A 15,322-nucleotide genomic window follows, 5' to 3' on the forward strand; every position below is an offset into this window, starting at 1 on the left:
TATCCAAATGATGCATCTGAAATCAGTATGTGAGGCCCAGGCTGGTACCACCCAGAGAAAATGTCTCATTTTGAGCACTTTCGAATCCACCCAAGCTTTCTAAAGCAATTCTTTTCACGTGGAGGATTAGAATAGGAAGCCTAACTCCAGGTTGTAGCTTGAAGCACCTTCCTTTGAGGTCTGGTGATCATATCCATCAATATTTAACATCTTTAAAACATGAGAGAGAATAGCCTTAGAATTCTCACCGGTAGGAATTATGTCTGTGCTCCGTCTCCAGTTAAAGATTTTTCTGGGGAATGCTTATTTTTCTCTAGGAGATGATTAGCTCATCTGAGTGGAAAGACAGGACACTGTTCTCTGGTTGAGTGACCACACTGTGCCATGGTTAGTTTGGCATTGTTGGTGAAGACAAGAGTAGTGGAAAGATGAGTGGGTGGCACACTTTGCAATTAGGCCTCAAGATCTAATAGCAATTGTTCAGCCTTCATCTTTTACAATTGCCTCTTTCCCTTAAGATCCGAGTATGACTTTTTTTAAGTTAATGAGTATGGTGAACAATTTCATCCTCTGGAAATGTCTATTGAGATTTGTCAGTTGCTTGAAATATTTTTATGACAGGTTTTTAAAATGGAGTACTTTAAAAATATTAAATTCCTTCTTTTCCTCCTTCCTCTCCTCCCTTTCTTTCTCCCCAATCTTCCCTCTCTCTTTCCTTCTCCAGTCATTTACTGAGCACCTACTAGGTGCTAGAATTAAAAGGTTATTCAAGTCTGACAACATCCTACCTCTCATAGAGTTTATACACACACACACACACACACACACACACACACACACACACACGCACACACGCACACTAGGGGCCCAGTGCATGAATTCGTGCACCTTGAAAGGAACTGTGGGCCACCAGGCTGCAGTAGGCACAGGGGAAGGTCTTGGCCAATCCTCCATGCCCCCACTTGGCTCCTCCCACCACAGCCCCCAGTCCCCTGTCTATTGGCAGCCCCACTCCCGCTGCTGCCACTACCACGCACTGACACCACCAGCCCTGCTCGCACCCACTGATGGCGTGGAGCAATTGGGGACGGCGCCGTCAGTGGGTGCAAGGGGCGGCTGCTGCCCCGAACAACCCTCAGGAGCAGGGGGAGGTGGAGAAGCTCTCAGGGGTGATCAGGGCCAGCAGTCGCCGCTCGCACCCGCTGATGGCGCCGAGTGATCGGGACTGGCGCTGGGTATGGCAGCGGGTGCAAGCGGGGCCGGCGCTGACAGCGGGTGTGAGTGCCAGGCAGGACTGTGGCACGCAGAAGCAAAGAATTTTCAGTAACCACCAGAGGCTCACCCCTATGACAGCAACCAGTGCCCCACCTTGGTCTGGCACCCCCGCTCACCTGCTCCACCATCCCACTACGTCCAATGCCCGCCATGTTCTGCACATGCCCCCCCCCTCCCCCCCGCAGTGGTCAGCACATGTCATAGTGACTGATTGTTCAGTTCCAATTGTTCCACCGTTTGGTCTAGTTGCATATTAGCCTTTTATTATATAGGATATATGTGTGTGTGTGTGTGTGTGTGTGTGTGTGTATGGTATGTGCACAGCTATGCATGTGTATGTGAGGTGGGAGATGTTTACAGAAATAAACAGGCAAATAAATAATAAAAATATCCATTTTAAATATGATGAAGAGAAAATAGGTTGCTATGCTTGAGAGGGATTAGTGGGTGAATTCCTTAGGTTGGGTGAACAGAAAACATCTTTTCATGAGGTTTTAAGCTGGGATAAGAAAGATCCAGCCATGAAAAGATCTGGTAGAAGAGAATTCCTGGCAGAGGGAATAATTAATGCAAAGCTTCTAAGGTGAGAGTGAGCTTGGCTAGTTTTAAGAACATCTGTGAGGTCACTGACTTACTGCGGTGGGAGAGAGGAAGTGGGGTGGGGGACAAGGTTATGGATATGGGCAAGGACTAAATCGGATAGGGCCTTGTAAGCCATGGCAGAGTTGATAATTTATTCTAAATACAATGGATAGTAATTATTTTAGGCAGATAAATAAAAATGATTTGATTCACTCATATAAAAAAGATTATTGGCTGGTAGATTTAAATGTTATATTAATCTTTTTCTTTTGTTTGAAGTTCTGCAGTATTTCATATTTTTAAGATAATTCTTATTACTGTATTTAAATTTAATTGTTAGAGGGCAGTAGTAGAGGTAGGAAAATGATTTAGAAGGCCTCTGTATAATTTTAGGTGATAGATTACTGTGGCTAGAACTGGGGTGGTAACAGGGGTGAGGAAGAGAAGTAGAAAAATTCAGGATGTATTTTGAAGGTAGAGTTGATAAAACTTGCTGATGGATTGAATACGAAGCTTGAGAGAGAAAAATAGGAACCAAAGATATGTTTTGATTGAGCAATTGATTTAGAAGGTGGTTCCATTTCCTAAGATAGGGAAAACTGGCAGAAGCACAGGTTTTGGTAATGGTAGGGTAATCAAAAGTTCTCTGATGACCATCTTAAGCATGAGATTCCTATTAGATCTTCAAGTGGAGATGTCAGGACTAAGATACAATAGGCTGAAGAAGGAGATCTTGAATCACAAGCTTATCAGTGGTCTTTAAGGCCATGGATGGAATGAGATCACCAGGTAGAGTTCAGATAGAGAAGAGAGAGGGACCCAGGAATGAGCCATAGAATACTCCAATGTAGAAGTCAAAGCAAAGAGGAGAAATCAGCAGAGTAGAATGGCCAGTGTGGCAGAGGGACAATTAGGACAGCATGAAGCTGAGAAAACCATGAGAAGAAAATATTTCCAGTTGGAGGGTATAGTCAACTTTGTGTAAATCAGTTTTTAAACATTTTTATGTTATAGTGTTTCTGGGATGTTGAGCCCTATGTGACACTTCTCAGAAAAACATTTTTAAATGCACAAAACAAAATACATAGCCTTACAAAGGAAACCAATTATGTTGAAGTAGAGTTGTCAAAAAATTAAAAAACAAATTTGATAGTAATATATGTTTATATTAACACTAGAGGCCTGGTGCATGAAAATTCATGCACTGGAGGTGGGGGTCCCTCAGCCCAGCCTGCCCCCTCTCACAGTCCGGGAGCCCTCAGGGGCAGGAGGCGACCTGGCAATCAGGGGAAGGCAACACCCCCATCACACCTCTGCTGCTACCACTGCCAGCAGCGCAAGCCTCGGCCACCATCTGAGGCTTGCCTGCACCTTGGTCCAGCCCTGGGCAGCTGAGGGGGTTGAGGGGGACTGGGGGACTCCAGAGGCAGGCACTTGGAGCGGCCAGGCCCAGCACCTGCCGCCCCGGCAGGGCTGAGGGGACTGGGTGCCGCCATCTTGTGGCTGTGGGTGCCACCATCTTTGAGGGCGAGGCAGTCAATTAGCATATTCCCTCCTTACTGGCTGTGGGCACCACAAGCTTTGTGAGGGTGTGATGGTCAATTAGCATATTCCCTCTTTATTAGATAGGATTGTCTATAACTAGATCTAGTGGTGAGTTAATAAGTATTGTAGTTATGAGCAGAGATGATACTTTGAGATATCTGGAACATCTTCAGAATAATATGTAAGTTGTAATATGAAGATGTAATTTGTATAAGATGTAATATGAGAATATCTGTAATTTTGTGACAAAGTCACAGGTACTGCTAATACTACTGTAGTTTGTTAACTATGTTTAAAACTCAAGTAAATGCTAAATTTAAGTTAGTGATTAGTGAAAATAAAGACATTTTTATTCCATGCAAATTCACATACTCTCTGATTTAAAAACCAGTGGTCTGATGTTAATGGATAGATCTTCAGAAATGACATTCAGTGATGTGGATTCTTTTAAACAGTGACTTATTTTGATATACTTTTTTTATTGTCTAGAGTTTTACATATGTCTCCTTTTTCCCCAATTGACCGCCACCCCCCCCCCGAGCCATTCCCACCCCGGGCAAGCCCCCACCGCTCCAGTGTCTGTGTCCATTGGTTATGCTAATATGCATGCATACAAGTCCTCTGGTTGCTCTCTAACCCCCTGTCATTTGTCTCAGGATTGCTATACTTGTTTAACCCTTACACTTTTCAATGTTTTATCTTACTCTTAGAAAACCACATTAGAAGGGCAGAGGAGCAATGAGAGAGGAAGTGGGTGAAGTGGTGAAGGGATGCTGAATATTCTTTTCTCTAGTTACTTTGTTGAAGAGCATTAATATTCATAAAGATGTCTAATAGTAAAACAGATTTGGAATTGAATTCATTAGGGCAGCAAACGTTTAAATCTGCTTCTACTCCATTATTTGATATGCATAATACTTTATAGGGAAGAACAGACATTTGTATTTTTATAAAAATTCTCCTTTTGTCCTCTTCTTTTTATTGCTCCCTTTAAAGTTCTAGAATATCTATTATATTCCTCTTTCCCTCTAATTACATACTGATATACAAAATATAGCTTGCTTGGAGCCTTTAAAATACACTGCCCAATTTATGAGTGTGCTGTTAATTTTGGAATTTCCAAAGTAGGTGCTCAAAAACAAAACAAACAAACAAACAAAAAAAAAGTAGGTGCTCAAAAATGTTTGATTGCTGGATAGAAATGGTTTCCTTACTCCCCTGCCCTACCATGTGCTTCCTCAGTAATGTAGTATTCTGAAAGTCTAAATATTTATACCTGTATCCAACATATCACCAATTCCATGGTGAACATTTCTTTGTATTCATTTTGCTGCATTATGCTATATTGCAGTGGTTGGCAAAGTATGGCTTGGGGATTGTTTTTATATAGCTAGCCAGCTAAGAATGTTTTTATTTTTTTAAAGGGTTGTAAAAATCAAAGAATAAAAACAAAAAGAAAAATATGCAACTGGAACCTTATGTGGCCTTCAAAACGTAAACTATTTTCTATTTGGCCCTTTACAGAAAATGTTTTGTGATCTCTGCACAGTGGCTTGTGTGTGCACACATCTAAACACTTGCATGCCTAGGAAACTTTCTCGTCCCTCTTCTGTATATAAAATAGTTTGTCCCCTTGAATACCAGCGTGGACAAATGATCAGAGTTGGCCAATCCTAGTATGTCATCACCCTCACAACTAGGATTGGTCCAAGGGGCCCTACGTGTCCTATCTATAGAACAGACATGTAGAGAAGTGCCCCTTCTTTGTCTTTTCACTGGGGTTGCTAAGCTGAGATGGGCTAAGGCTGGTCATGCGGGTGGACATCATGGAGAAAATGGAGCCAATGTGTAGAGGGAAGTAAGCCTGATGGATGGAGAGTAAGAAGGCACAGACCAAAGCATTTGACCTGTTGACATTTGAGGCCAGATCCATTCTTCTCTCTGGACTGAGTCAGCAATTGTCCTTTGTTATTTAAGCTTTAGTTGAAATTCTACCACTTGTAAGCAAAATACCTCTTCATAATTCAAATGTGAACAGCTCTTCCAAAAGTTCTGTAGGAAACCTGACTTTTTCTTGCTTAATTGGAAAGCTGTAGTAATAATGTACATAGCTACCGATTACGGAGTCCTCTCACTCCTCTAAGCATAGGGCTGGTGGTTTACAACATTACAAAGTGTGTATTATTAGTGCCATATTATAAATTGGGGAACAAAACTCAGAGTGTTTAAGTAATTTAGATCTCACAGCTAAGTCGGTGGCAAAACTGAGATATTATCCACATTCTTTGTGACTCCAAAGCTCACATAAATCCCATGACCACCATAAAATGTAAGTGATCTGACAAAAGAAGACCTTATCACACTCTTCCCTCAGAACAGAGCAAAACAACAGTCAATACCCATTTCTTCATTGACATTTTAGAGTTTAAATGGAGCAACATTATTTTCTCATTTCATATAAATATAAAAATTTCCAATACATGTTAATAGCTTGACTGCTATTGCTTTGGGAACTCACTTTGCCCCATTATTTGGCTGAGAAATACATGCATTGAAAATATAGAAGTGATTTCTAACGAGCTGTCTTAGCTCAGATTCTCCAGCAGTGGTTCTCAACCTTTCTAATGCCACGACCCTTTATTTTTATTTATTTTATTTTTTTAATTTCTTTATTGATTAAGGTATTACATATGTGTCCTTATTCCCCCATTACCCCCCATCTCCCATTCATAATGCTCTCTAGTTCCATCCATGTTGTTGCAAATGGTAGGAATTCCTTCTTTTTTTAAAATTTCTTTATTAAGGTATTACATATGTGTCCTTATTACCCCCCCACCTCCCATTCATGCCCTCACCCCCCTGTTGTCTGTGTCCATTGGTTAGGCTTATACACATGCATATAAGTCCTTTGGTTGATCTCTCCCCCTTACCCCCACCCTCCCCTACCTTCCCTGAGGTTTGACGTGATCTCACTCATTTGTGGAATATAATGAACAACATAAACTGATGAACAAAAATAGATCCAGAGACAGAGAAACATCAATCAGAACGTCAAGCTGCGACCCTTTAATACAGTTCCTCATGTTGTGGTGACCCCCAACCATAAAATTATTTTCGTTGCTACTTCATAACTGTAATTTTGCTACTGTTAATGAATCGTAATGTAAATATTTGTGTTTTCTTATGGTCTTAGGCTCTACAGCAGTGGTTCTCAACCTGTGGGTCGCCTAAGACCATCGGAAAACACAGATATTTACATTACGATTCATAATAGTAGCAAAATTACAGCTATGAAGTAGCAACGAAAATAATTTTATGGTTGGGGGTCACCACAACATGAGGAACTGTATGAAAGGGTCACGGCATTAGGAAGGTTGAGAACCACTGCTCTAGAGTGTGTGGCAAGGATTAAGTGCTAATACTTTACTGCAGAGGTATAAATCCAGGGCAGTGAGAGTGAGGACAAAGGAGGGAAGGCGGGGAGGGAGGGAAGCAATGCAACATGATGTGTGACAGGATTTCACAACGAGCCACAAAGAGACAAAACTGGTCACTTGGCAGATGTGTCCACTTAGTCAGCATATCTATGGATGTATGCGAACAAGCTGTGCGGATAAATTGGGCCTCCAAATAGTTCACAGGAGGGAAGAGGGAGAGAGAATTTATGTGCTAGGCTCCCTCCCATCTCCCGTTTCCTGTTGGTTAGGGTTTGCCCCAAAGGAAGTGAATTCTCCCACACTTCTAGGTTGTATCATCTTGATCCTTTGTTGCCTTAGAGGATGCTCCATGGAGCATTTGTGGAGTGGTGTTCCTTCCTAATTCAGTGTAGGCGTCAGAAACCAGGCAAATGGCTGGTCACCGGGCTGCATGGCAGAGGCTAAGGCAATGCATCCAGCATTTCTAAGGCAAGTAATTGATTGATCCCAGATGGTGGAACCACACAGCTTTGAGGGGAGTTGATGGGCCATGATGGCTGAGGCAGAGCAAGCAGCTGGCAACCCAAGTGGCCATGGTACAGAGAGATTCTGAGTTTGCACAAAACTGTGATGTCATATAACCATTGAATAACCACTGGAAATCATACATTTTCAAGTTCTGATATATTATGTCAAAAGATCATGAATGCCCTACAGCAGTGGCTGGCAAACTGCGGCTCGCGAGCCACATGCGGCTCTTTGGCCTCTTGAGTGTGGCTCTTCCACAAAATACCACGGCCTGGGCGAGTCTATTTTGAAGAAGTGGCGTTAGAAGAAGTTTAAGTTTAAAAAATTTGGCTCTCAAAAGAAATTTCAATCGTTGTACTGTTGATATTTGGCTCTGTTGACTAAGGAGTTTGCCGACCACTGCCCTAGAGAAATGAGTGCTAGCTCATTTTGCATATGTAATATGATAAGCAACTCAAATTTGGTCTTGATCAGATATTAAAGGATTTTTCTTCAGTTCCGATAGAAATTTATCTAAGTCTGAACATTTGCTAAAGCTTAATTTAGGTTGATGCACTAGACATTTTTTCATTTTTAATGTGGTGAACTGTTATTATGAATATTAGATCTTTCATCATGGAAAAAGCAGCTTCCAATTCTTGAAGACAGCCAGTGAATGGATATTTAAGTAGTGGTTCATCTATCGGTATAGATTGGATTCAGGAAAAATTATATATACTAGTATACATAATCTCTCAACTGCTATCACATTGTATCACATTGGCTTGGTTCTTTGTATCTGGAAAGTTGAAAAAGTCATCAGCTGTTTCAAATGTAAAAAGTATATTCCCCCTCATAGTCTCAGAGGTGAAATCTGAAAAGCTAAACATTTTCAAAGGCACAATTTGATCTTTCACATGGAAGAGTCTGACGTTGCTAATACAGTCAGGAACGCGCCCCTATTGTTTTTATTTCCCCTTCCTGAGCACTCTTCTAGCTCAGCTGTTGTGGGCATCCCTGATGCTCCCTGAGCAGGGATTTTAAATGAATCCACAACAGATTGTTCTCAGACTGAACTGTCTGCAACCAATCTGGGGAATTCTAGTGCACAGCACAAATGGTACTCCTTTAGGGTCGTGAAAAGAAAAGCCCCAGAACTCACTTTTAAGAATATTTTTTTTCTCTTACAAATCAAGTTGGACCAAATTGGTTTAGGATTATTTTCTGAGAACTTATGTTTTTGTGGACTTCTGGTCTATAGTCTTAATGATCCCTAAAGTCTGTCATTTATAGCAGTATTTTGCCCACTGTAAAAGCAGCCAGTGTTTAGCACCTTGCTGACTGAAAATTCACAGCCCTTTGCCTATCCTCCCAGACTGTTAGTGTGGGGCAAGGTGGGCAGAAGGCAAAGAGATGTAGCATGTGTCCCTGTCTTTTTTTTTAATATATTTTTATTGATGTCAGAGAGGAAGGGAGAGGGAGAGAGAGATAGAAACATCAATGATGAGAGAGAATCACTGATTGGTTGCCTCCTGCATGCCCCCTACTGGGGATCGAGCCTGCAACCCAGGCATGTGCCCTTGACCGGAATTGAACTCGGGACCCTTCAGTCCACAGGCCGAGGCTCTATCCACTGAGCCAAACCAGCTAGGGCATGTGTCCCTGTCTTAAAATCACTCCATGTCAGCCTTCAAAAATCTCCTTTAGATTTTTTTTTTAAGTTTGGGTTCTAAAGGAATGCAACAGTCTTTTCCACAAAGCACTGCCATTGCCTCCTCCTTCCGTAAAATCTGACTTAGTGAACTCAAATGCTGGGCATTGCTTTGGCTAGACTTGTAAGACAAAGAGGCCAGTGGCCAGGAAACCAACTGACATTAGGGATTTAGTTAATAAAACAATTCCAGGGAATGGTCCTGGGTCAGATCCATCAAGGCTGATTGTTCACATGTTTTTTTCACCTCTCCATCTCCATCTGAAGCACAGTCACCTTTGCAATGACTGCCGGGCACTATACCGCCTTCATTTGATGAGGAATAATGCGGATTTACTAATATGGAAAGGAGGAAAACCAGTTTTAAAAGTCTGAACTGCAAATGGTGAAATAGAGTGGTTTTTGGGGTAACTTTATTTTCTGCAAAAGTTTCACTTCCAGGGCATTTTAATCAAAATCTTATTATTAGCATTAATAACTAGATACTTTTTTTTTTTGCAGTATTCTCCTTGTTAAAATCTTCCACTATGACAGATGAGGTCAACCTTCTGGTCCGCGAAACATTACCAATATTCCTTCATAGCAGAGTGTTGATGTCCAGCTTCCTTCAAGCTCTATTCGAAACACGTTAGTCTGATTTTCAGCCTCAAGTTATGGCCAATACTGCCATTAGTGAAGGAAAGATGATGTTATTACTTTCTAAAGGAAAAGTATGTGGGAAATGGGAGAAGGCAAAAGATATTGCTTATTTTTTGGGACACCAAAGAAAGGAAGAATGAATCACCAGATACTTCTTGCCTCAACTGTGGCCATTTTGCCCCACCATTTGATATTAACATTCATGAAGAGATATCTATAATTCTGTGGAGCCCAGGAGCAATATCCCTTCCCATTCAGGTAATCCATCACTCTGAAGGGTGGGCAGATAATAGGAACGTATGTTTCATTTATCGCTCCCTGCCAGTAGAGGAAATGACAGTAATATTGAAACTCTTTAATATCTTGCTTGATGTCCAGAAGTGGGTAGATTATTTACCCAGGTTCCCATTCTGACCAGGGTTTGGTCAGCATCCATCTTTTCTGAGACAGAGAGCAAAAGAATGGCAGTTTCCATTTGAGCTGTCTTGGGTTGGAATCTGTGTAGATCTGTGGTTATCAAGTGATATATGTGCATGAGGTGGAAGGGTCGGTAGATGGGGACCTAGGTTGTTCATCAGTGTCTCTGACGTGGGGAATGCTGTGTATTTTGCAATATCACCACCACCATAGAAGTTGGAAAATATTCAAGTTTGAGCAGGCATTGTACTGGGAAAAAATTTTCTCCATTGAGGTCCTAGTAATAAAACATGTGACATTCAGGAGTATCCTCCCTCTTTGCACCAAACAACTGATATGCTATATTATAGACTAGAGAAACTGTTTTCATTCAGCTACATGCTCAGAGACTAGCATTTTATGCATCATAGGCCTTTGAATGTTGTTCCCTGAATGATTAATTACAGAGCCTCTAAATTATTATAGTTCTGATCACATGATGAAACTTGCCAAGGTCCCTTTCTACCTCTTACTTTTTTAAAAAGAATATATTTTTATTTATTTCAGAGAGGAAGAGAGAGGTAGAAACATCAATGATGAGAGGGAATCATTGATTGGCTGCCTCCTGCATGTTGGACTGAGCCCGCAACCCAGGCATGTGCCCTTGACCGGAATCGAACCTGGGACCCTTCTGTCCGCAGGCCGATGCTCTATCCACTAAACCAAACCAGCTAGGGCTCTACCTCTTACTTTTAGTTGCCTCTTTTTTCTTTCCCATTCTCTGACTATAGTTGCATCAAACTTTTGGAAACTAGCTTTACCTATGTGGTTGTAGAAGCAATGCTTGGCAGATAAGGAAGTGGAGACTCAGTGAGGTGAAGTGTCCTATCCAAGGTGACTCAGTGTCAGAAGATTCACCCCGAGTTCTGTCTACCTTCTTGGCACCATGCTTCTTCTGTTTCCCTATACTCCTGCCAGAGGATATTTATATGATTTGTACTAAAAAATATCATCTGGCCGAAACTGGTTTGGCTCAGTGGATAGAGCGTCGGCCTGCGGACTGAAGGGTCCCGGGTTCTATTCCAGTCAAGGGCATGTACCTTGGTTGCGGGCACATCCCCCAGTGGGAGGTGTGCAGGAGGCAGCTGATCAATGTCTCTCTCTCATCGATGTTTCTAGCTCTCTATCCCTCTCCCTTCCTCTCTGTAAAATATCAATAAAAAATATATTTAAAAAAATATCATCTGTGAATCAATTAAGGCATCTACTACACATGTATTGAAGAGCTCTTTGTGTTATACTAAGCACTGAGTTATACTAACCAAGAAGATATGGTTTCCTTGAGGTTTGGAAAACCACCTTGTAGCTAGGGCATCATTACCAATAACTAAAACACACAGTAGTATCCTAAAGAGCTATAGCACCACTGACTATGAAGCCTCTATCTCTGCCCGTGGTGTCTGGGAGGCTTCACAGAGTGGGTAGTGATATTTAAAATTGGCCTTGAAAAATAAATAGGAATTTGTGGTCAAATGAATCTTTGTGTTTAACTATTTGGTATGACCATGGGCAGGCTCATTACATTTTCTAATTCTTAGTTCCCTCTCTTTCAAGGTTGGAATGAAGATGCAATGAGATTTGCAAAAACACTTTGAAAACTTTCAAATGATATTCCAAGAAGTATTTTTTAAATTATGGCCCCCTGGGATAGGAGATAAGGCCTAATCCATTAGAAAAATAGGATGCACATATTATTTATAGAAAAACACCAGGCTTTGAGGTTATTGTTTGGAAAATTCATAGTCCCCAGTGTATCTAGTATTGGTAACATACAGATAGGCCTCTAAGCCATGGCCAGATAATTTCTAGGAAAATTGGCTAGCAATCGGGGGTAGATATCTACACTAGCACAAATGGTTAAGGTCATTCCTTATGAATAATTTCAGGCATCAATCAGGTATAGGGGAAGGTGTTTGCTTTGGGCCTAACTCGTAGAATGTACACCTTCCAGTATAAACTCAGAGGTGCCATTTTCACTTTCCTTTTATCATCCAGGATAATTGATAGGTAGTAAGAAGCAGAACATATCCCTGGGCCACAGGAGTCAAGAATGTCATGGCTAAGAGTGTTTTAATAATAGAAAAATACAAAGATAGTGGGTGCTGGAGTGGGCTGTTCTTGCAATCACCATTTAACAGAACATAATTTAAAAGCTAACTTCATAAATCATGGGCAGTGTCCAAACTTATCCTCTTCATGACGTTTCATAGATCAAATAATAAAAGAGCATAGGGGACTTCTTTTCTTGTGCAAGCCTTGTAATGATGTTATTTATGATGAAGGACAAGACCTGTACCAGTTAGCTATTGCTGCATAACAAACCACTCCAAACGTAATGGCTTAAAACAACAGCTATTTATTATTGCTCGTCAATATACAGGTTGGATGGATAATTGTTATGAACTAAGATAGGCTCCATGGGACTTATTTATGCTTCTGTGGTAAGCTGTATGCCAGCTAAGAAAAAGTTGAGGTTATTTTGATGTGTATAAGGGAGATTAAAAGAGATATATGTGCACCTTGGCCAGGTGGCTCAGTTGGTTAGAGCATCGTCCCATGGACCAAAAGGTTGGGGATTTGATTCCTGGTTAGGGCACATACTTAGGTGCTGGTTGGGGTACATATGGGAGGCAACCAATCAATGTTTCTCTCTCACATCAATGTTTCTCTCTCCCTCTCTCTCTCTCTCCCTTCCCCTCTCTAAAATCAATATATTATTGAGTGAGAATTTTAAGAATTAAAAGGATATATGTGCTAGGTTGTTGTTTTTTTTTCCATTTTGAAGAGGAGCCAATTTCACTTTATATAAATCGGATGGTAAAATGAGCGTGGTTAAATTTCTTATTAAAAGGAGATACTACGGAGCAGGCATTTTTGTTTGTTTACATACCCCATCAATGGACTCGATTACAGCTCGTGTGGACTACTTTGAGAAGCTTTATCCTGACCAACGTCCTCATGAGATTGCCACACTGTCTGCTCTCCTTTTAAGTTAAGATTTGTGGTTGGTGGTTCTTCTGTAAAAAGCAGTGCCTTTGAGATAGCTTCAAAACCCAAGTGATTATCAATCATCAATGCTGTAGGGTGTGAGCACGTTGGGAAACCTGGTGGGGAAAGAGGCCCCAAGAAAGGAAGGTAAAGATGAAACTCAATATGATTTTATAGTGTTGCCCAAGAGGAGACCCTTAATGGACCCAATCCAGCCCTGTTAGCCTTGGACTCATCCTTTTGTAGAATGAAAGTTAAGAGGGTGGTTAGGATATTTAATGAGATAAATTGGATGGGTGTGATGGAGACGGGTGGAGAAAACGTAGCTAGAAGGATCCTGGAAGAAAGCAGAGGTTGGGTAATGCCACAGCTAGAGCACTAAGCTCTAGGAACACTTGCAGTTTTGTTTCCTTTTCTCTTCCTTTGAAAGGGAATTGTATATTTGATGGGATGGACTCCAGGAGTATACAGAAAGAAGGAAACGGCTGCTTCTTAAAACCTCCTACCAAACCCTTGTGATTATAATTTGGTTTCATAATTATATTAAATCAGGTTGTAATCCCTTAAAAACTCAGCACCCTTTACCTACTAATAGTGCAATCAGTCTAAATGCCATTTATAGTTAGTCTAGAGCAGAAAACAATATTTAAAACCAATTTTCAGTCTCAATTCATGAAAAAAAACCCTCATCACTCTATCTTATTTATAATAAACTCATTCAAGTAGATCCAGGCGCAATATAAACAAGTGATGGAAAATCCCTAGGAGGTTTTGGCTCATACATTCTGAGCAGACATGCTCGGGAAAACACAGACATTCTCAAAAAACTGCAGTCTGCTGCAAATGCCGGGATATTCCAGGAGACTGCACTCTTCATTAGGACTTGGCATCTTTCATTGCTTTTGCATAGGGAATGGGTCAACACGTTTTAGCTGATAGTATGTCCAACTCTTCTTTTTCTGATCCTGTTTCAAATGGACAAGGTCTTAGGGCATAAGAGAAGATACATGCATGGGGCCAAGGAATGTGGATCCTGCAAAGTGACCCAAATCATGACCCATGGGAACTCATTCTTGGCGAGTTGAAAAGGCAGGCTAAACTGTTTCCATGTTAGTCAGGCAGTATGTGAATGGCAGCTCAATGTGGTAGAGTGGAGTGGTGGAAAGTGAAGACAGAGACTTTGGAACTAAATGGACCTGTCTGAACTTGGTTCTACTATTATAAGCTGTGTGACCTTAGGCAAATTACTTAACCATTCTGAGCTTCCTCGAAAATGGAGAAAAACATAGCTTTCTGCAAAAATTGCCAAGATAGCCCTAACCGGTCTGGCTCAGTGGATAGAGCGTCGACCTGCGGACTGAAGAGTCCCTGGTTCGATTCCGGTCAAGGGCATGTACCTTGGTTGCGGGACACATCCCCAGTAGGGGGTGTGCAGGAGGCAGCTGATCAATGTTTCTCTCTCATTGATGTTTCTAACTCTCAAGCTCTCTCCCTCCTCTCTGTAAAAAATCAATAAAATATATTTTTAAAAAATTGCCAAGATATTTAGCTCAAATATTACTCAGCACCTGGGACACATTATTTCTCCTTTCTTCTTTCCCTCTTTCCCTCCTTCCATCCCCCCCCCTCCTTTCTTCTTTCCAATCTTTCCCCCCTCCTCTATTTCTTTCATGCAACAAATAGTTGGTAAGCCACTGGACCAGATTCTGTCAGTACTTTGTCCATATTCCCTTGGATCCCTTTACGATTTTTTTTTTTTTGCACACAACTCCCAGAATCCACAATCTGTATCTATTTGTCAAAGGGTTGTTTTCAAGCTGCCAGGACCCACTTTGCTGAAGAACCAAAGGGCCTGGGAATTGACATCCCCTTAACCAATAATTGATGTGGGCATCCGTTAACCAATAATTGATAGGTGGGAAGAAAGAAATGGTCCAGTTATCATGTCCCCTAACAGGGACAACTCTGAGGTGTGACCTAGACAATATCCAGCGCTCCCTGTGGGATGAGCCAAAGTTAACAATCATCCTTGGGAATTAATGTCTTATCCTTCTCTTCCTAGTCTCATTTCCCAAGTCCCTACTAATTTCCTAGGAGTGGTTCCTAATAAGCCATCTTCAGATGAATTCTTATCTCATGGCTTGCTTTTGGAAAACCAGCCCAAATCATGCACTTTCCATGTAGCCCATACAGTTCTGGTTTT

This window comes from Plecotus auritus (genome assembly GCF_963455305.1).
Source record: "Plecotus auritus genome assembly, chromosome: X".
Classification (NCBI taxonomy): domain Eukaryota; kingdom Metazoa; phylum Chordata; class Mammalia; order Chiroptera; family Vespertilionidae; genus Plecotus; species Plecotus auritus.